The 22037-nt window shown below is 38.8% G+C and overlaps 1 long non-coding RNA gene across 1 annotated transcript; it reads right to left on the minus strand.

Moving 5' to 3' along the window:
• Positions 1-1344: 1344 nt before the first annotated feature.
• On the minus strand, positions 1345-18865 carry LOC141927415 (uncharacterized). The gene is made up of 4 exons (XR_012624383.1): positions 18721-18865; positions 9987-10096; positions 3789-3964; positions 1345-2848 (listed from the first exon to the last, which is right to left on the minus strand). It is a non-coding gene; the product is annotated as an uncharacterized LOC141927415 (long non-coding RNA).
• Between the last annotated feature and the right edge of the window lie 3172 nt (positions 18866-22037).

Below are 22037 nucleotides of genomic sequence, written 5' to 3' on the forward strand. Positions count from 1 at the left end.
GCAACTGATTAAGATGATCGGTTGGAATGTTTTAGTATAAAACCCAGCATTTTTTAGCTGAAAAGTTAATATGAGGCTGATGTTTTGAGATGTTAATTGAAAACAGAACAAACTATTTCCTAAGCAGTCCTATTAAAAACTTTTCTCACTGGACTCTAGTAAACTTAATAAAGAAATGCCCTTAACATAATTTGAATTTATATATCCAGTAGATACTTTTCAGTAAAGCTGGTCTGATTTTGGTACTCAAGAAGGTCTAATCCACAAAAGTAAAAGATTAAGATCAAGATTTGGTCAAGACCTTGCAGTAAAATTGAAAATAATTATAAGTTTCTCCACAAAGAACAATTTGTTCAATGGGTAAACAGTGCCAGAAAGGAGCTAGTTATTGTTGTTACAATAATATATGCATCTGTTCATAACTCTTATTTTTACGCCTGGATTTTATTCATTGCACAAACTGTGATACAACATACTGTGGCTGAACGCTAGCTCATATTCCCAAAATGTTGATAAGAAAAAAAAAGATCAATACAAAAACACATGGGGAAAAGCAGGGGCAGAGAGGGATCAGCATTTTCAATGGAAGTCTTCTTTTGGTTCCTTACACTTATTTTCAAGCAGCATATTTGCATTAAATCCATAGCAGATAACAGGATTGCAGTATTAATGGCAGCTGGATGAAGATCATTTTGAAATACCACTAGCTAATTTCTAACAAAATGGGGGGTTTTTTAGATGTACTAGAGATGGATTGATAGATCCAGCAAGATGTTCCCTCATTTTCGTTTCCCTTCTTCCTTCAAAAGGACTATTGAGGCTAAAGGAGTGCTGAGACCACATCTTGAGTCACATCATCCCTTCCTGGAGGTCTCATGCCACTTTCTGTTGGGTAGTAACTGCGTCAATGAAGCGAAGAGCAAACAGAAAAGACATTCAATACTGAAGCAGATTAGGCTGTTCTAACATGACAGAATATCTTGGGTGGCTGTTGCCAGACTGTTTCAGCAACATACTCAAAGGAATTTGTACTACAGACCACTTTCCTAATTTACACTGCATTTCAACTTGTGGTTCCATCACTCTTTTGGCACAGTAAATCAGCTGATATAATGAAGGGATAAATGAACAGTTGCTCCATTTTATAAAATGATTATACAGTTTCTCAATAGGGAAAATGAGAGATCAAAGGCCAGGTTTTGGTTGTGGGTTTTTTTGCTGGTTTTTTTTCCTATAAAGGAACTAAATAATTGACATGTAAAATGGAACCTCTTGCTGGTAATCTTTCCTAGACTTTGTAATCAAAACATTTTAAGTTAAGATAAAACAGTGAAAACCAAAATAAATATAACCACCTCTTATTTTATTCCATAGTTCTTGTCATTTCCAAATATAGGTTCAACTTTCTATTCTGCCCTCGTGTAGTTGAGCCTTTTCATCCCGGCCTATTCAGTTGAGCTAATCAGTATTTTTTGTCAATTTTTTTCATCCAATTTTCTACATTTTCTCTTTTGCTTAATTGGAACCATAATAGTTTGGATTGCTGAACTGAATGGAAGTAATTTTTGTCAATTCAGCATTACTCTGCTGCCGTGCTTCCACACTAACTGAGAGATGTTAGAGTTCAAGTATCTCATCCCTCCAGTTTTCTCTCTTGGCCAAGAAAATCTTTATCATTTTGTAGCTTCCCAAAAGATTTTTGCTTAGTTGTTGTTTTGAGACGATATTTGCTATCTAGAAGCTGATAGAACAAGCAAAGATGTAAATATTTTCCCTTCGGCAACTGCTGATTCATTGAAATGGAAATGATTTATGCAAGAGCATTTTGTTTTGACCATTATTTGTGTCAGGAATGAAGAGCAAAAGTAATTTAAAAGCAGGTGCTCTATGTTTGTTTGTTTTACAATGTCTTTTTATCATTAGACTTATTTATATTCTGTATAACCTTTCTGATGAACAGAATATAAATGTGCAATACAATAGATAACACGCACACATAACTTTAAACATATCAGCTTCACAGAACTAAAATAATCCCCTCCGTGGAAGAGGAGAGGGATGGGAATTGAAATTCACTCTTTCAAGCCTGTTTAGAAAAAAAAAAAAAAAAATTAAAGTCACTTTGATATTTCAGGTCTGAAACTTTAAATATCTAGCAAGCTCTAAAATACCCCAAAACTGGGTTCCTCCTACGCTGAGCTTTCACACCTGAGCAGCCACACAATACAAACCATTCCTTGAAGAGCACTGCAGGATGCAGATGCTGCATCCCAACTGCACCAGAACTCCTCTGCCTCCTCGCCCCTGGTGTCCCCATAAGGCCTGAACATTTTGGCATCTACCACCTCCTTCTTGTATGTGTGCCTGGCATTCCCCTGAGAGCAAACCTGGCTGAGCTTGGACAAAAAACAGTGGAGAATGATTTTTGCCTGTATTAGATTTGGTAACAAAAATACATATTACTGTATTGAAAGGAAGATGATGGACAAAAGTTAGGAGTGTGTGGGCATAATCTTAACTTTTAGCTATGAAGGCACAGCACAGAAATTTCAAACGGTGATGGAAAAAGAAACTGTAAGAAATAGTCCTGTTGTGCTGGTACTGAGTCATGCCAGTGGAGAGAGATTTGTGCTCTCGAGTGGTCCTTTTGCAGAAGAGTAATCAAACAGTGCTGCTGCATTTTGCTTCGCTGAGAGCCTCAATTCGTCCCACAGTGCTGTGTGGTGTAGCTTCATCCTTGGCAGAGACACATTCAGCTGAACTTGTTACAAATCATTTGAGTGGCTTTTCCAGCACATACACAGTAGATGCCGCAGAGTGAGCAAGTGCTGTACAAGGCAACGCGTGGCTGTAAACAAAAACTTAATTTCAGTGGGAAGCTCAGCTAAGGCAGCGTTATTCTGGAGTTAGGCATATTTCAGTTGGTGGAACGTGGACCAAAATAATATCTGAAGTGATGTAGGTGGAAGACTGTGAAAAGGACTTACAGCTGTTGTCACAGTAGTGTCATTTTTTGGAGAATTCAGGCTGAAATGAGCATTTTCAGCTCAGAGGTCAAACTAATACAGTCACTTTTAGTGACATGAACACAGTTTTCCATAATAGTAACATTATTTCAATGTATTACAAGAAAGTATAGTGTTTATTAGAAGTTAAAAGTTTCAGTATCATTATACTTCAGGTATCAAAACCAGCTACATGCTTCCTTTTATTTTAGAGCGAATATACCTTAAAGTGTAGTTATTCATCCAGACTTTTGGTTTTAAATAAGAAAAATATATGTACCCTTAAATTACAGTGATAAAATAAATTGAAGGTACTTCTTGTCTTGCAGATTTCAAAGTGAAGTTATGGAGTAATAGGAGTTATGCTCCTTCCCAAAAATATTCATAGAGTCTGCATTTTTAATTCCCAGAGCGTATCTCTGGATGTTGCTGTAGCTATATAGAGATGTATGTACAGGAATATCTAACTAGAAGAGATGCTATGTTTAAGTAGGATTGAGAGAGATGGATGGCAGAGATTAAAAGCCTGAATGTCTCTTTGGCATTACCATATGAGATGCTCAAAATTATGTGCAGGACAGGTGTCAGTTCAGAAATGGCATATGGCATTTTTGGTGCATCAGCATCATTAGTTAGCAGCAGATCTTCAAAAGTAAAAATTTGGGGCTGGGAGGCACCCTGCAAAATCAGCTCTCCTTGAAAATAACTGTGCTGGGAACACGTTCACTTCTGCGACTGAGGAATCTACAGGACAGAAAAGACGTAAGAAAATATGGTTGTTACCTTCTGCAGAGGTAACTCCGCAAGACTGATTTTTGAACTCCTCTGACAGGTCACCTTGGCCTGAATATTTGCTGAGGCTAATTGGTATGGAGCTGGAGCTACCACGCTTTAGCCAAAGGTCTGTCAATACATTGCTGCAGAGCACGGAGAGAGCTCTGCCTTCTCTGTGCTTCTTCCTAAGTAACAAAACAGAGACAGAAATGTTTAGCTACTTCATTGGAATTAAGAATAGTAAGTGCAAAATGCTTTGAAAATTAATATTATTAATGATTTTTGGTGCAGTAGAAGCATATACTTCAGCAAATGCAGAGAAACCCGTGAAGAGGCAGAAGGGCTAATCTCATTTCATATTCTTTTTCTATTAGTGGTGTTTTGGAAAAGCTGTGCTCCAGGTACTTATTTGGTCTCAGTCTCTCAGGTCTCTTTGTGGTAAATGTGATCTCTTTAGAGCATGGAGGATAAGATTCAGCAGGAGATGAAAACATATGTACCAGCATGCTGCAGCTTACCCTTTGGCCATTTTGCTTCTCTGCCCCTCACCCCACACAACAAAGTAAAGAGAGATCTTAAAAACTGGAAAAAAAGCTGATTTTGTTTACATTAAAATTCATGAACACATGGTTTGGCCTTTATTCTCAAAAAGTCACAGTGTTTGCTGGAAAGTACAGTTCCTCACACACAGACCAGGCCAGTTTAAAAAATTCAGCAATTATGAAGGTAACAATGCCATTTTTTTTGAGCAAGTAAGAGGCACTGGAGATGTATGTTTGTATAGCTCTTGAGTCCCCTATCTTTGCTCTCTTCTCATCTCTTCGGCCTCTTTTTATTTCTCTCCCCACCACTATAAATCAGTTTTCTGAAAAAATATTAATAAGAACATATCTGGCAATGATGTTGATGACATTTTCATGTTCATCTCTGTACGTGCTATCATATAGTATATTCTCAGCTTTGTCTCTGGGCTCATTTATTTCCTAATTTACCTTTGAGAACAGAAAACCTACAAATATTAAAGTTAACATTCAAAAAATTGAAAACTGGGCTTGAAGATGTTATATTTGACTTGATGGTGCTGGTAGATAGACAAGATAAAATGTCAGATGAATAATTCCATACTTCAAAGGACAGCAAATTATTTGCAGGGGTTAGGAAGCAATGTTTGGTTGTTTCTCATACTTTGTGGGAAAAATATCAGATTTACTGGGAGTACATGTAGCATTTTTCCATGTTGCTTGGGGAATGTAGACAGCAGCATAAGGGGAAGATTGGGCTGACACAGGGCATTTCTTTACAGGGCCATGGGTCCAGGGCATGCCATGGAGGTCTGGCTTTAAAGGGAGATAACACCACTTTTTAGGTGTTATGAAATCAAAGTCTCAGTTGCATCCAGGAGCAGGTGGTCGACACCTCTCAAAATAGCACCACTTCAGTGTTGAATTTCACATCTGAAACAACTGGCTTACCGTGTTAATAAATGGATAAACTGGTGTGATTACATAGGCTGCATCCTCAGGACACATTTAATATGAGGCCAAGGCCTTTTATTTTCATTGCAGCAGCACAGCATTTTAGATACTAGACCTAATGGGGAATGACTGGCAGCATTAATGATAAAACAATATTCCAAGCTGAGCTCATGCCTTGCAATAACTGAATAGCATTCATGGGATAGCTTTGGGAATCTTCAGTGTGAACAAAAAAGTCCTGCAGTTTTCTCATTTAATTAAATTTAAATCTATGGGGACTGACAGAGCATGTCTTGGGCTTATGCTTTTTTTGACTTGTTCTTTGCAGCTTAATGTCACCGTAAAGTAGTTTTTAATCAACAGACAGTCTCAACTGGAAATGAAGCTGACACCTAGTTACCTTTATATAAGGATTTTTATTAATTGCAACACTAAGTACAGGAAAAATATCTAAGATGACATGTAGTAATAAAACACTGGACAGTAGCACAGCATCCAAAAGCACTTTATCATTTTCTCTTATGGGTTACTTGCAGATGTGTTTGCCTGGAATTTTTTTACTGGAAGGGCTCACTTTCATCTGGTTTTAACGTTGCAAACCAAATCATTAAGGGGGATTTTCTAAGTCAGGCTGAAACTTGGGGGGCAGAGGGGAGCATCTGGTTTCTAAAATGCCTCAAACATTTGTGAGTTAAAGGGGAAACTGTTTTCAATGCTGTTTTATGAAGAAACACTACTTCTATGCATTGGAATGAGTTGCAAATATAGACATGGATACAGACATATAGATAAAAAGATACCTGAACTGCATGATTCAGTACTTCTTAGAGCCAATTTCAGCTGAACTATGTTCCTGACCAGAAGCCATGTAGCACTACAGCGCAGGGAATGAAATTAGTCATGTTGCAGTAACGCAACATTAGTCAGGAATGATGCTAATTGCTAAATCTAAGACTTAAGTTAGTATTTCTGGGCATGGGAAGGTAGCAGGGGATTTTTTAAGGTAATACCATTCTTTTTAATGTAGGGAAACCCTCAAAAAATATCTCCCAAATACAAATTTGGTTCCTTAACAAGCTTCTAAAATCCCAGTGTGCACATAGATGCTTGTTAGAAATCTAGACAAGATGCTAATTCATCTGACATTTCATTTCCCCCTCTCGATGCTGTCCCCTCTCTCACCTCCTATTTGCTAGTTATACTGCTTAGGATCATAGAATCACAGGATGGTTTGGGTTGGAAGGGACCTTAAAGCTCATCCAGTCGCACCCCCTGCCCTGGACAGGGACACCTTCCACTAGCCCAGGTTGCCCAAAGCCCCATCCAACCTGGCCTTGAACCCTTCCAGGGAGGGGACAGCCACAGCTTCTCTGGGCAACCTGTGCCAGTGTCTCACCACCCTCACAGGGGAGAATTTCTTCCTTACATCTAATCTAAATCCACCCTCTGTCAGTTTAAAACCATTACCCCTCATCCTATCCCTACCCCCCTGATCAGGAGTCCCTCCCCCCTTTCCTGTAGCCCCTTTCAGTCCTGGGAGGCTGCTCTAAGGTCTCCCCAGAGCCTTATCTTCTCCAGCTGAACCCCCCCAACTGTCTCAGCCTGTCCTCACAGGGAGGTGCTCCAGCCCCCTGAGCATCTTTGTGGCCTCCTCCAGACCTACCCAAGCAGGTCCATGTCCTTGTTATGTTGGGGGCCCTAGAGCTGGACACAATACTTAAAACAATCACTCTACTGCAGCATTTGATCAGGATTTTTCCTGGAATAGTAATTTCTTGTTGGCAGGCATTAAGAGGCACAAAACAAAACAAGGGGCTCTTCCTGGTCCTCCTGGTCACCCTAAGTGCATGGGAAATTCCTGATGGGAGTCAAAGGGAGATACAGGACTAGTAAACCTGGGAGGATCAAGAATAGAGATGATGAACAGGAACAAAGAGTGACAAGAGTGGGGAAGAGTAGGAGTGAATGGAGACAAGTGGAAATCTGCAGCTGATGAAAGGAGGGAGGGGTGGTGGAGGTGAAGACAGAAAGGAGAGAGGGAGAAGGGAGGCGGCAACACTGCTTTGCAGAGGTATAATTATCAAAACTTCAAAGACATTTTCAAAAAAACCACAGGGAAAATATCTGTAGAGATACAAGATGAAACAAACCTTCACAAAATTACAGAAAGGGCAAATTAGAGACAACTGGAGTAGAGAAGTAAAAGATACTTAGACATTGCAACATGCCCCACTGCAAGAACCAGGCAACTTATTCCTGAGTTTTAGTGTTCTTATTTGTTTAGCAAATAGCTGTGATCTGTCTGCCAATTCACATCACCCTCCACGGCAGGTTCACAGACAAGATAACAGCTTTCCACTTAGGTTTCCTAATGTTAAATTGTCAGCAAAGCACACATCCTTCCCTCTTTCCTGCCTCCTGTCAAGTCATGCTTTACTTTTGTTTTTTCCCCTGCTCCCTCTTGCAAGTTACAGGCTGGTAGCTTGAGTATTAAATGGGGAAGCAGGGATCTGGTTATAAGGAAGATAAAGGGAGGGATTAAACTTTTTTCCATATCCTGTGTGCTTTAACTTGTAAAGCAGGGTTTGGACTCCTCCTTTCCATGTCAGAGCCTTATCCAGTAGAGATCCTGTGACTGCTCATCAGGTTATATTGCTTGCAGACTGAGAGAGAAACATCAAATTTGTAGTTCCTCATATGTCCAGCTACCCCAAGCTGGCTGTGTTTGGGCAGCTCTGCACGTACCGCTAAGGAGAGATCCAAGTGCCCCAGGTTAGGAAACTGTTCTCTGTGTGTGTGTGTGAAAGAGCATGTATTTTATGTTGACAAAAAAACCTCTCAAAGATGTTCCTTTTTTGCTGGAGGGACAAACCCAAACTTGTGCTGCGGATGCTTAAGCAGGCATGCTACAAGTCAACAGAGCTTTCATTTGGACAAAAGATGGGTCATGACACCTCAAGGGCAGCACCTAGAATTAACTCATGTAATAAGAAATATTTTTTCCCCATCTACTTAGGAATAACAACCTTGTTTTGAAGAATATGCAATAAATAATGGCAATTCATACACTAAAAAGCAAATATTAGATGCAAATTTAATGACTATGTTTGTTAGAGAGTAGCAAGAATCATATCAACTGAAGGTGGCAGGATACAGTGGAAAAAATAGCATATTATATTGCAATGAAAGGTAATGTCAAAGAGCAAAAAACCATGTGAGGCAATTTAAAATCCCATGGGTAACCTTACAAGCTAAGGAATGATTGAAACGAGTGCTTTTGTGTGCAATGTTGCTGTTCTTTCAATACAGATTTTTCTATTTTTGGCATAATATATAAACCAATGTCAAAACAGAAAGATAAAATGATGCACTCTTAAAGTAAAACATAAAATTACCTCTTTATGGGATAACTGCTTCTTAGATATTATTTAGAAAGCATCAAATAAAACAGCATAGGAAGTTTATAGCTGCCTACAACATATGAATGAAGGAGACAAACTTCAGAGATTCACCACCTCTCCGCACTCAGTTGATTAATACCCAGGTACAGTCTGAGCATCACCTGTGTACCTTCCACTATCATGAAAATGTAGAATTCATCTTCCTGTGAACTATGGAGACCAAATCTACTTCAGTATTTGGTTCCCATTCTGCAGAGAGCTCAGAAAATACTTTGCCTCCAGTTGAAGTCCAGAAGGAAGAATTCTGATTTTGCCAGTTTCATGGGACACCTTACAATCTAGATGTCATCCAGAACTTGGAAACTAACTTTTTATAGCTCAAGAATGAGCTTTAATATATCGTCTGAATCTCTGGGAATTACTGTTATGTTAGGGACAAATAGATAAGAATCATCATTTTATGAACAGAAATTCCTACATTTTTTATATTCACTTAATCTCTCAGGGAACCTGCATCTGAATAAAATTTATAAGTATAAAACTTCTTTCTCTTCACAACAAGCTTTGTGAAAAAATGCCTCTTGTGATAAGTGTGGATGATATAGCATCGCCTAGCCAGGATTTTTTTGTAAATGAAGCCTTTCTTCTCTGCATTGTGTCCATTTTATCCACCCAAAGCAGCCAAGATTAGATAACAGCATATATTTGATACCTGATCTTCAGATATGAGGACACCTAGCTAGTGAAATTCTGAACAAAGATAAAGAGTCAAACTAACAATATCTTCTACCCTATTGTTACCGTCTTCTAGATGAGTGGAGTATGCAGTTTGTTCTGTGTGAACATGTTTTTCTACAATGTATTCAATAGAGGGGAAATCATTCTAATATAAAAAAAACCCCAACAAACACAAACAAAACCTGCTGCAGGACACCATTTATATAATATTTTGGACCAAAGTTTCTTAACACAAAGAAAGCATGAGGTACTGATGTTTGCAGTTCTACTCTGTTGGGAAAGATTAATGTACTGATGGTGCTGTTCATCATTCACATATTTTTGATAACATTAGAAATAAATGGACTCTGAAAGGAGTTTTAAGACTTACGGAAATATAGTATTGTCAGCCTTCTTTGGAAGCTTAGGGAAGTTATTTTATAAAGAATATCATAAGATATTTAAATATAGAGGAAGAATAACTTGATGAGACCTATTTCTTTCTTTAGTTTAGAAATAGTTTCGGGTTGTTTTTTTTTTTTAAGGATGGTATGTTTAAAGCCTGATTTGTAGGTATCCCACCTCCTCATCCTTTCTCTCCTGTATGCCCTTACCCTTTGCAAGAATGATAAAAGCTGCATCTGCCACAGCAACCTCCTCTTCAGACCCAGCCCTGAGGTTCAATCCATTGTAGGTCAGAAAAAGTGTTCTTCCTCTGTCTTTTCTAAAACAGAGACAATTCACTTATTAACAGTATATAATGACTCTATACTTATATTTGAAGACTTTCAGTCTTGTTCGAAATAATTTTTTGAACACTATTAATATCAGGGACAACCACATTTTTTATGCAGAGCAAAATATGATTTTAAAAATATAGGTTAAAAAAAAAATCAGGTCCTGTTTAGAAGACAGCTAATTGCATTTAGCATCAACCTTGACTGCCTCCTCACTTCCGTCTTATAGGCCAGTTAGAAAAATGGCAAATACTGGAGTTGACAAAAACAAAGGTTAATACCTAGGAAGAACAGCTGGAGATGGCTTGGAAAGCAAGGAAAATGGAACATAATGCTACAGATAATGTACATACCCAATTCTACCCAGTGGGCTGAAATAGCAGTTGACTTCAAAGAACTCAAGAAGTGCAGTTGCTTAAAATCCAGACAGTAATCTGAACATTTGCTGTAAATTTAATATTTACGTTTAAACTAGGTGTTAGTCTGGAGATATGGAAACTTTGTTTGCTACCTCAAAAAATATAATGAGTTTCCACTGCATCCAGATTTTGCTGTGTCTTCTGAACTGAACAGGATGATAGACATGTTTGTCAGGTTTTTTCTAAGGCAAGAGAACAGCAATAAAGAAAACTGCCATTTTTCCCATTATAACAAATTCAAGGTTTCATAACATCAGTTTGAAATTAAAAAAAAAAAAAAAGAGTACCCAGGCACTAAAACAAAACAACAACATGTTATATTACTTTCAAAATTATTCTTCTTACAAACCGTTGCCAATTAAATCTCAATATATTTGTTAATTTCAGAAACAAGAAAAAAATGTTTCACATTGCTTATTTGTGTGTGTACACATTTCTTATCTTAAAAATTAATTTGTAATTATTGTGAGTTTTATAACAATTTGGAGATAAGATGCAGAGGCAGCTTTGTACATCTTTGTAAATATCTTTTTTCAGACACAGCATCTGTTGCTCTAGCTAAGCTCTAAATACATACATATTTTCAGGTAATGTTTTCTCATCCATAGCAAGACTTAATTTGTTTTCATGTTTCAGATCTCTCATATTATTTAAAATATCAGATGATTGCATTGCTAATCTTGCAGTTAACAACTGGCCTTCCTACCCTTCGTGAATGCAAACCTACATGTCTATTCTTGCAAATAGCCTCCTGCTAATCTCATCCAAACTTCTCAAAGATACTGCTGTAGAAGTTGTGCTGCTCACTTTGCTCTCATGCACTGAATATCTTGAAATAAATAAATAAAAAAGTAATAGGACCTTACAATCTGATCATTAACGCTTAATAGCCTTAAAATGTATTTTCCTTCCTGCAGAGAATGTAAAAGTCTATTCTGTAATGAACAACAAAGAAAGTGTAATGAAAGTACAAGCAAGGAGGGATTTTCTAGAGACAGTTGGTATCTACATCAGAGATCTACTCGATTCAATATCTAATTGCTAATTCAATGTCTAATTGCTCAGTATCACATTATGTACTTGTCTGCGAAATACAGCAGTTGGTTCAAATGGCTTTCGCAAGGGCTTCTTAATGGCACAGTTCCCTTCCTAGCCGTCTCACTAAATGTAATTATTACAGATGCCATCTGGAATATTGAACAGATATGAACAGCCTCCTACCACCTGCAAAATGTTCAGCTGCTTTCCGAGCAGTCCCAGGACCTTTTTCCAGACACTGATGCTGCTCCCACTGGGTGCCTGTGAGGCCATCACATCACCTAGCTGCATGTCAAATAGATCAACCTATTATTACCTGTCCAAGACCTTACAAGGCAAGGCCACCCTTTTGTCCCTCTCCTGTGGGGTCTGGAGAGTGCAGCACCTCCGTGACATGGTGCGTGACCCACTGCTGCTCTCAAATGAAAGTTTAATAAGTACTATTTTCTCTCCATTATTGTGGGTAGAACATTATGTCCTCATAAAAAATTGCAGCGTAAGATCCAGGTTCACACTGGTCAGCCAATTTATATTATAAATTAGTTATGCTAAAACATTTTAAAACTTTAGGACAGCTCAGAGAGTTTTGGGTCTGTTTCAAGGAGAATTATGCAACCTCCTACGAGTAGGAAACATTTTCAAGGTCTACGTTATACCTTCCAAACATTAGAAAGCATTTAAAAGGAGCACAAATGATAAGCATTGCAGGTAAAGCAAGGCAAAAAAATGTTCACAATTTGCTGAGCATCAGTATGCTTAGATATATCTGGTAGTCTCTGTGTAGCAATTTATGCTGCAGCAGCCACAGCACAGAAACTGCTTTTGTATCCAATTTAAAAACATGAATGTTCCATCCTTACCCTAGAGCATAAAGACAATTTACAGAAGTAGGGCAGTATGAAGTATTGCTACAATAAACTGTTGTTTTACCTCCCTTTTATAGCAAAAATTAGGGGAACACTGCAACTGTTGTCAAGTCCTAAAATGTTTGTCATAAAATAAATAACATTGGGTTTCTTTAATTTCAGTGGTTTTCTTCATTATTCAAAGGCCTCTTTAAATCTTTCATAGATTCAGAGGTGGCTTTTTAAAAGACACACATAATCCTTCAGCAATTAATTGAAGTCTCTGATTACTGCAAAAGTGGGCATTGATGGTCCTCCTGTATTTTTCTCATGGAAGGAGAAGGCATTTTAATTGTTCAGAAACTTGCTTACCAGTTCCCTTACATGGGCAGAAGTTTGAATAATTATAAAATGTTTTACTGGTAACATTCTTCTAGAATCAAGGAAGAAACACCTTGTAATTAGTCACCATTAATTCATTTAAAAGCCATCATAGTGGCTGGAAATTTACTTTTGTCTTAGAAATGAATGATACATTCTGGTTCAAAGAAAGCTGCTGTCTCTCTCATCACATAAAACTTCCTTTGTAATGACTGAGGATTCCAGACAGTGCATTAATATAGCCAAGAACAATTACTTTCATTAATGTTCTCAGTGAATGAAAGGAATTAACTAAATGTTAAATAATATGTAAATACAATGGGCTACCATCTTTTCCTTAGCTCCCCTCAGTGAGAGAAACACAGAGTAGCTCTAAAATGTCCAGGTTAGACTCTTTTAATTAACAAAAAGCAGCACTCCACCACATGATTAGTCCCTCTGAAAGCAATAGAAATACCAGTTGATATGCAGGAATGAGATTTTCAAAACTCAAATCCTTAGACCCTTTGGGGAGCAGCACCCTAGATTTAACAAGCCTCCATTTGCTGGCTGGGGTACACCGTGAACACCAGGTGATGGCTGTAGTGGAAAGAAATTTCCCTCACTGGCATAAAAATAAGTGAATGCAATTACAAATTTATCTGCTGCTTTTTGTATGATGATAAGAAATGGACAAAGGGTATTTTCAAGCTGTGTAAACTAAAATAATGGAGCGACTTATGAGTCTGAGAGTGGATTTAGTTAGAACAACCCTGTAACTCCTTCAGCTTGCACCAGTCACTCTGCAGAGAGCCAAGGATAGAGATGTGTCTCTTCCAAGGTCTGCAAATGCTGAGCTAAATGGTCCTTAGACAAACAGGCAATTCAAGGCTACCTGTTGGCAAGCACAATTTTAAAGCGTGCCACACATGCAACAGTTGTTGATGTCTTTGTGTGAAGTGAAGGAATGAGGTTTAAACAGAAGGGGGGGGGGGTGTAAAGAAAAATAAAAAGAAAAAAATCAGTATAGGAGTTGACAGATATTTGGATTTTAGTAAAGCATTTGACACTGTCTCATGAAATCTTAATTGAAAAATTAATTCAAGTCAGCTTGGCTGGAGACAATTGTGCATGGATTGAATATTGGCTAAAAGACAAATGAAAAAAATTACGATAAACAGCTGTGTAGCAAGATGGTTGGAAATGTCCAGTGGGGTAACACATACTGTTTGTTAGTCTGGGTTTACTTTGTATCTTCATTAATGATTTAGAAAAAAAGACATAAATAAGATCTTAATGAAATGCACAGATTATGCTCATTCTAGAAGATCTGAAATGTCAATAAGGAGAGTGAAATAAAAAGGGACTGATAAGAAACACGGATGAAACATTGCAAAATAGATTCATCAAGGGAGTAAAAATATTTTACTGCAAACAAAAAGCCAACATAAAACATAGCCAATCAGAAGATGAACCATTAGAATAAGCAATGTATTAACTAGAACAGTAGTAATGGATAAGAGAGTTGGAGGATATTACAAGAATTATAAAAAAATAAAATTCAAGTGTATGATCCAGTGCCCTTTGTGTCCAGTGGAAGTTCAGCCACGGACTTCAAAAGATTTTGGACATGGATGGCAGCCAGAAAGCAAAATTTTCTGCAACCTTCTTGTTGCCATTGCATGCAACTATTAGAAATGCTCTCCCAGAAGGTTGTTAATTTGGAAGGAAATCAGAAGAGAGAATAAAAAAAATGTTTTCTTGTGAGAACTGAAGTGGGAAGAAAAATGAAGATAATTAAGCAGTTATGATTTGGCCAAATAAGGAATAAGCAGGAACACAGTAACAGCTTTCAAGCGTCTGAGGACATAAGCTTATAGAAAGGATAATAATTATTCACTTTGTTATATGGATGTGGTGTGTTGACCCTGACTGGACACCAGGTGCCCACCAAAACTGCTCCATCACTCCGCTCCTCAGCTGGGCAGGGGAGAGAAAATACAATGAAAAGGTTGAGATAAGGACAGGAAGAGATCACTCACCAATTACTGTCACTGGCAAAACAGACTTGACTTAGGGAAATTAGTTTAATTTATTACCAATCAAATCAGAGTAGGATAATGAGAAATAAAATAGGATCTTAAAACACCTTCCTTCCACCCCTCCCTTCTTCCCAGGCTCAACTTCACTCCCCGTTTCTCTCCCTCCTCCCCACAGGGGACAGGGAACGGGGGTTGTGGTCAGTTCATCACCCGTCGTCTCTGCTGCTCCTTCCTCCTCACACTCTTCCCCTGCTCCAGTGTGGGCTCCTTCCCACAGCAGACAGTCCTCCATGAACTTCTCCAATGTGAGTCCTTCCCACAGGCTGCAGCTCTTCACGAGCTTCTCCAGTGTGGGTCCCTCCCACGGGGTGCAGCCCTTCAGGAACAGGCTGCTCCAGCGTGGGTCCCCCACAGGGTTATAAGTGCTGCCAGCAAACCTGCTCCAGCGTGGGCTCCTCTCTCCACGGGGCCACAGGTCCTGCCAGGAGCCTGCTCCAGTGTGGGCTTCCCACGGGGTCACAGCCTCCTTTGGGCACATCCCCCTGCTCTGGCTTGGGGTCCTTCCCGGGCTGCAGGTGGGTCTCTGCTCCCCCGTGGGCCTCCCTGGGTGCAGGGCACAGCTGCCTCACCATGGGCTGCACCGCGGGCTGCAGGGGAATCTCTGCTCCGGGCCTGGAGCACCTCCTGCCCCCCTTCTTCTCTGGCCTTGGTGGCTGCAGAGTTGTTGCTCTCACATGTTCTCACTCCTCTCTATGGCTGATGTTTTCTGTTGCACAACTTTTTTTCCCCCTTCTTAAACACCTTATCCCAGAGGCACTACCACTGTCGCTGATGGGCTCGGCCTTGGCCAGTGGTGGGTCCATCTTGGAGCCGGTGGGTGTTGGCCCCATCGGACATGGGGAAGCTTCTGGCAGCTTCTCACAGAAGCCACCCCTGTAGCTCCCCTGCTACCAAAACCTTGCCACACAAACCCAATACAATGGAAGTACAATTTTAACAAGTAAGGGGAATATATTATAAGGGATGAAAGACATTTGATGTAAATATCAAGAAATGCAGCATATTAAACTGTTGAATAATAGAAGAGATAAAGTCGCATGGTTTGGGGTTTTTAAAAATCAGATTGAATGCCAGCTATTGAAATGCAGAAAGTAATCTTTTCTATTCCCCACGATGTTATGAAATATATCTATTTTAAAATGACTAGTATCTTCTTCCAGCCTCTTCCTGTGCAAGTTCCATATGTCTTAAAGCCTACATCAGGAGATGCAGAAATAGCATAGGATAAATTGTTCTTAATAATGAATCAACACTCTTCATATCTTTTGATCATGTAATCTTCTACTTTCACCCCTCTCCATTAGGATTACAGTCTTTTCTCAAATCTAGTATTCATGTCAATATCTTTAAATGGTTTGCTCTGCTTAGAGGCAAACAACACTTTACTGTCAGAGGAAATGGTCATATTTGTATCAGTAACCCAAAGATTTGTTAGCAGAGGAAGTTTTTTACTATGATTTGTCTTAGGTTACTCCATCTTCTACTAGAAATATTGTCTATAGGTGATGTAAGACTTCTTTTGAAAGGTATTTATTCTCTGACCACATTCTTTTCTTAGGTCTTTAGTTTCTAAAATTATTGATAACACTGAAGATCATTAATAAATTTGTATACTTGCATGTGCCCACTCATTCACACAGCAGAGTTCAACTCAAAAATATATAGCAAAGAGAAAATGTAAAAAGCTGACTTTTATTCCATAACACAGTTCATGATACGGAAGACAGCTATTTCTATTCAGCAATTTCTGCCATTTTCCACCCTCTGTATTTTGGTTCCCAACTCTCTACCAAATGTATGAAGCAAAGACATATTTTAGATGACAGATAAGGATGGTTTTTTCTTTCAGTGTGAAAGAGGCAATTTAAAACACAGATAAATATTTGTAAACTTAGGAAGTATCAGTTCTTACTTGGTACAAATGATCACAAGTTCATTCATTTCGATTTCAGCATGACTATTTACACTAGCAGATGATCTATACCATGTCATATTTCAGTAGGCGTTAAAGTATAGGACTTCACTCACACTAGTACCATTTGTAATGATCAGCAGTAGACTTAGGCAACATTAAAACACTATTTTTAGACTTTACACTACTAAACTATGTGTTTTACCATACACATTGAAAAACAGCTTCTGGCCATTTCTGACAAGAGCCTGTCTTGATTTGATAATAATGTAAAATGAATTGTGGATTAAAGAAATAGCAGGGAAGATTTGCTATGTCTAAATGTAAATCACATTAAAATATAGACAAACATGTTTTGTACATCTGCAGTGTCATGTATCTATGCTTAGAAAATCGACATATCCTGCACTGCAGAAACAAGGATCATAGATAACAAGCTGAATATAAAATATTAGTACAATTCCGCAAGAGAGAGCAAGGATACAACACCTGAAGGCATAAGCAGGACAGGAAGAAGAAAAAGCAGGGAAGTGGTGGCATATGTCCATGCAGCATTGACAAGGCAATTATTGGAACAATCTGTTTAATTCTGCAGCCTAATTTCCAAATTTATAATGAAAATTGGAAATGTTCAGAAAAAAGATGGTAGGATGTCTAGAAAACCTATTTTATAGGGAGAAAGTTATGAAACTGAACGTATTTGGTTTATCCAAGTATAATTTAGGAGATGACTTTCTTGACTTGAAGTCAAGGAATCACTGATGTGAAAAATCATCTAATAGTAAGTTATTAAAACCGATAAATCTTCTGATCCTTACACAAACTATGATAGTATTGTTGACATCAATGGAGTTTTGCTATTATGTGAGTCAGATTAAGTTAGTAGTGGGGGGTTTCTGTGCCTGTAGTTTAAGCTCAGGTAAATTCAGTCATTGACTGCTCTGATTTGCACTTGTCTGAAAAGGCATTCAGAATCAGTGCCAATTCAGACTCCAGTAAAATTCAGGCTTCAATATATGCACAAATTATAATTAAGTCTGGTTAAAATGAAGGATTAACTCAAAATAAAATGGAAAAAATACATAAGCCATAGACTGTAATATGTTCTGACATTCTCTAAAACCAAAATTCTGTATTTCTGCACAGTTGCATTATGCACTTAAAAGCATGAATATGTTTTATTTCTTGCCAGGTTTGTTCTTCTACTTGGAAAACATTTATTCTGTTTCTTGTTTATACTGAATTCAGAATTAATGTGGCTGTTTTGGTTGAGCAAAAACTACCTTGACTTGTAATAGGCATCATTTTATCATGCCAAAATATCTCGTGTAAAAACACAACATGAACACAGTTCTCAGAATTAAGCTTATTAATAGTTACAATATAAACAGGTCAAGGATCAAAAGTGTCAGTAAAGTCTTGTGAAGTGTGTTTAGATTATATTTCCAAATTATAATACTGAAAGCCAGAACTATCTTAATGTATATAGAATAAGCCTAATACCCATAGGTGAAATATCATTTCAGTGAACATTTTTCACTCAGAATAAGCATCCCAGCAGTCTGCTTCTATAAAGTAATACAAATATAATACACTGTTCGCATTAGTGAAGTATTTCTTAGGTGCAATAATATTTATTTACAGATTGCATAAACCAAGCCATGTTTTCTTCAATACTGTAGAAATAAACAGAACCCCCAACTCAGAAACTCCAGTCTGGGTGAGTTTCTCAACCTAAAAACCATTTTTCTGGTCCAGCTTTCCTCTGAGACCACGCTCATCTCTTTGCTTAGCAACCTCATGCCACCTCCACTCATCAGCTTCACCCAGGTCTCTGCTCACGGGACACTCCTTTGGTGTCCCTTAGCTCTTTTCAGCACAATATGACTCAAAGCTAAAAATGCATCTGTATTTTTACATCTTAAATATACATACCTTTAAAGAAAAAAATCCAGATTGGATGTGCTGGTAATGAATAGGATCATTCTTGAGCAGAAAACATCACGTGTGGGCACAGTCAGAGCGTGAGTAGAGAAACACTATGCTTAGGACACAGCTCTGCTTGGTACAGCAAGGCACAAGCTTGCTACAGGGGGAAAGGCCTGTCTGCTTTAACTAAGCTACATGAAGAGTCCCAGAACAACAGACATCAATAAATACCTAGCAGCACAAACCTAAAACTAAAAAAACAGTTAACGGTACCTGGAAAACCCCACCTAGGTCCCAGCACCCTCTCTTTCAAAGGCTGTGACCTGCCACAATTTCTGGTGTTACCAGTTAATCATTAGCCTAATTAGCTAAACACGGTGCTGGTGTGGCTCTGCCTACTTCTGTTGCAAACACCTGTTTGTACTTTACCACGGAATGAAGAGCGGCTCCAGCCTCTCTCTACAGCTTAGGACATGGTCACCTTTGAACCTTTTAAGTTGTTTAATGTTTCACTTTCATGGATTCAAGAGCATAATGGCAATGTGCTATTTAACCTGGGAGTAATCATGTGGAGCAAGTCAAATGTTACCTCCAGCTTAACTTCCTTGTGGTGTTTTAGATGGCCAAAACTCAGGACATAAATGGCTCAGACTTCAGAGTTTATAATGCAGATGGTAAATACATACAGGAGTGAGGGTACAATCCAGTGACATGAGTGACAATGTTGCAGATTTGCTGAGAACTGAATGGTGGAGTCTCTTCAACTTGAATTATTTTTCAGACATTTTATTTCTGGAGTAAAATTTGGGGGTTTTATTCAATTAAAATATTCACAGAAAATACTATTTTTAAAAAACCTAAAACCAACTGTTTCCTTTTTCATCAGAAAATTGGAAGTGGAAAAGAAAGTAATTCAACACCACAGCAGCTAGCTGACCAGAACGCAGAGCCCTTTCTGAGTCCTGAGCACTGAAATGACATCCCACACCCATACAGACAAGTAATACCAGATATGAAAACTGAATAAATGTGTTGGGTGGCTACCCCAATGTTACACTAGATTTTAATGCTTCTTTATTTCTAATAAAAGCAATGCGGATTCTAGCACATTCCATTCAAATGACAAATCGACCCTGTGAATTAAAACTGCAAAAAGTTAAAGAAAAAAAAATTAAATCTACATGTACTTGTTTTGGATCTTGGAAAGGATTTCAAAACAACCAAAAAAACTCCAGTCCTATTAACAACTACAAAAATATGCTATAATAGGCAAAGGTCTCAGCGAAGTGGGAAATGCAGATGTGCAAACAAAGCGGAGCAGAAATGTGTGCATTTCCTTCAGTTGTTTGCCAAAGTGTTACTTCAGTACATTATTTACATATAAAAAGTAGCCTATCCTTTGAGTCATGTGATGTTCCTGGCTCCTTAACCTAATGCTTATCTGACAGTGGGTAAACCAGAAATGTGGATATAACTAGTTTGGCTACTTGGTAGTCAGTTCTTAGCCTGAGAAAGCTTTTATTGAAAGAAAGAAGGAGCAAGACGGGAAAATCAGCGTTTGAGGTTGGTCTTTTCGGCTTCCTTTTCAGGTAAAAGAGAGTTAAAAGTGGGTGAGGTGGAAGTGGTAATTTGATCAGACAGGAGGTTTGAGTAAATAAATATTGCTGCTTGCCCCCCCCCCTTTCGCTGTTAATTTGTTGCCAAGGTCATGGGTCTGACATTTTGATGTGGGTCTGATATTTTAGCATGCAAACGATGCACCAGGTGGACCTTACGGCTCCGTGTTCAGGGGGTTCTGGGTGCTGTTGGTGTCCTTTGGTCCTGAACTCAGGACTGTCCCCTAGGCGGCTGCAGGTCCTGCGGAGATTTCCCTTGGCACCACACCAAAACAGCTTCAGGGTGTTCCAAACTGCAGCCAGCCATGAAAATCCCAAAGCATGGTTCTGAGAAAGTGAACAGAGCCTGGAAGAGACTGAAGATATACCCAGCTCTATGCTTTGAGCTGCACACAGAGGATGGACAAACAATGATGTTAAGCAGGAAACTGGGGGTCCTCCTCTGTGGGAAACCTAAAAGAGAATTAACTAATTGCTGATGGCTAAAAGTGGCATGTTGTTGGTCCTTTCTATACTCTTTGCTGTTGAAAATGGAAAATGTGCTCTAGGAGAATGAATAGGCAGTTAAATATATTGCAATACTTTGCTATTATATTTTACTACTAAATAATCTCGTTTTAGACAACCACAAAAAGGGCATATAGACACCTCCGTGTCACACTGGGTGGACACTGAGTAACTCTACAATACGTCCAGACATATGTAAAGGCAAATGCAAGGAGATGGTTCACACCCAGCTTATGCGGGGTCACCCCTGTGCAAAGGGGACTGCTATAGGAATTAGCAGTGCTGCAGAGGAGGAAAAGAGATCATCTAAATCTGTCATGGTCAAAGAAATAAATGTCAGCCTTAAAATTGCACAGTAACATTGGAGTGAGAATTAGCATTAGGTTGAGTAAACTGCATGAGATAAAATCATGCATCAGTGTGGAATGAAACTGCGTGTACTCTTTTCTCTTAAAGCGTTAGCCGGACATCAAGGTGGAATTAAAATGTTTTAAATGTCAGTTGCTTGCACCTCCTAGATCCCCCTGGGAATTTTCCAATCATCAAAAATCCAGCCATAATAAATGCACTTAAATTTAACACTGCAGTTTGCAGCTATTTCTCTCTAGCTGATAATGCTGTCAGATGTCTTTTGTGCAAAGCATGTTATAAACAGAAGAAATTGAGCAAACACTTCTGAACTGATTTCCTGCTACTCCACTGCCACATAACTGTTGGCAATAAGGTTTATACTTCAAATGTAGTTTTCTTTGCACTGCAGTCATGCCATGAGATTAGCAAAACTCAGACCCTGAAGTTTACCATCGCTTGATGGTGCCTTTCCAAAGCTGTTCACTTCTGCTGGGGAGGCTGTGTGCTTTCTGGGCTGGGGAAGCTCCTCCTGCGTGAGGAAGCTGTTTGCAGCTAATCCTTGGTCACAGCTCATCAAGGCACTGCTGATATCCTGGAGCTTTCGCAGTTACAAATTACAGTTATTAATGTAACGTGCCTGACAGCTCGCTGCTTGAAACCGAGCACTGAGGAGTGGCTATTTCTTCTTCGGCTTCCTCATAACACACGTTGTGCTCAGCTTCTTCCCTTCTCCCCTCCTTTCCTCTCCCAGCTGACCCCAAGGCCATCGGTGGCAATAAGAGAGGGGCTGTGGCACAGACGAAGTTAATCATTAGCTGAGAGAATGGTGAGGCCGATGCTGTAGGTAAC

Source organism: Strix aluco, chromosome 9 (genome assembly GCF_031877795.1).
Source record: "Strix aluco isolate bStrAlu1 chromosome 9, bStrAlu1.hap1, whole genome shotgun sequence".
Classification (NCBI taxonomy): Eukaryota; Metazoa; Chordata; class Aves; order Strigiformes; family Strigidae; genus Strix; species Strix aluco.